Genomic DNA, 1,844 nt, shown 5'->3' on the forward strand with positions numbered 1-1,844 from the left:
ACTTATCAGTTTCAACTACCTTAACAATTTCAGCTAGTGTTGCAGTGTTGCTCGATAAAACGTTTTTTTTTTAAAAAAAAAACAAAAATATTACCAAACACCCGAATTTGAGTTTTGTATTCTCCGTAATTAGAGAGTGGGCCCCAGCTACTGGGCCAAAGAGGAAGTAGGGGCATATTTACGTGAAGTGCATTATTCTTGAGAAAGGACCACAATGTTCACGTGGTGGTAGGGCTCTTTGGATAATTTCATGCGGTTGCTGTCCATAAAGTCACACCACAAAAGTCCATACACCGGTAAATATTGTGCGCACATTACTTTTCTACTCGTATATCCAATTTTTGAGAACAAAATTAAACCACGTCAAAAAAAAAAGGAGAACAAAATTAAATACGGAGTACTCCTACTTCATTACTCCGTACTTCGCAAGACATATTCTTTCCATCCTGAATTAATCATCGCATTATTTTTAAATCTTAAAATAATTACACACAAATTTGTCAACAGCGCGTCTCCTGTGAGATTAGTCACACCATCAACTTGATGGTGTGACGAGCGCGAAACCAATAGCGTACCTCCCCTAAAACTATATAAAAAAAATTAACAGATCTAAACTATAGAAGTAACATACCTAAACTAAAAAAGTACCTCCTCTAAATATATATTTTTTTTTTTTAAAAAAAAAAAGAAAGAAAAAAAAAAGTAACATGTCTAAACTATAGAAGTAACATACCTAAACTAAAAATGTACCTCCCCTAAAACTATTCCGTACAAAAAAAAGTAACATGTCTAAACTGTAGAAGTAACATACCTAAACTAAAAAAGTACCTCATCTAAAATTATATATAAAAAAGTAACATGTCTAAACTAAAAAAAATACCTCATCTAAAATTATTAAAAAAAAAAGTAACATGTCTAAACTATAGAAGTAACATACCTAAACTAAGAAGGTATCTCCCCTAAAACTACTCCGTATAAAAAAAGTAACATGTATAAACTATAGAAGTAACGTACCTAAACTAAAAAAAGTACTTCGTCTAATTTTTTTTTTTTTTTAAAAAAAAGTAACATGTCTAAACTATAGAAGTAACATACCTAAACTAATAAGGTATCTCCCCTAAAACTACTCCGTATAAAAAAAAGTAACATGTATAAACTATAGAAGTAACATACCTAAACTAAAAAAAGTACCTCCTTTAAAATTATAAAAAAAAAAGTAACATGTCTAAACTATAGAAGTAACATACCTAAATTCGCAAGTGTGAACTGGTCTCACCATCAGTTGATGGTGAGGACAGTCTCATATAAGAATTTGGGATTTGTCAAATAGTCCGTTGTGTAATTCAAATTTGAACATTTCTCTTACTCTTTTTACTACTCAAATTTAGCCGGAAATTCTTTGAAACTTGTTATAAGTGCCTAATCTTATTATTAAATGGTTTTAGGAAACAATCTTGTCAATCAAGCTTTTCATCGTTAAGTTAAGCGCATTCATATACAGGTTACTGTATCAATTGGGATTGACTTGAGTGGTTAAGGGTCTCTTGTTTCTTAATTAGGGTCTCGGGTTCGAGCCTTGGGTATAGAAAAAATCCACTGCGATGGATGCTGTTATCGAGTTAACCATACAAACTCCCGCAGAAAATTAGTATATTCGACAAAGACAATGAAAACTTTCCGTAGTAGAAATAAAAAAATATATACATGTCATTGTAGTAGTGATCTATTTAATGGGCAACCGAATAAACTCAACTCCTTTTTGTATCCAATTTGGCAACCTCTGTTGGTCTGCAATCTGCCAATCTGCATGCCTTAATTAATTAAGAGGCAACGAAATCTCATTC

Source organism: Spinacia oleracea, chromosome 2, assembly GCF_020520425.1.
Source record: "Spinacia oleracea cultivar Varoflay chromosome 2, BTI_SOV_V1, whole genome shotgun sequence".
In the NCBI taxonomy this organism is placed as follows: domain Eukaryota; kingdom Viridiplantae; phylum Streptophyta; class Magnoliopsida; order Caryophyllales; family Amaranthaceae; genus Spinacia; species Spinacia oleracea.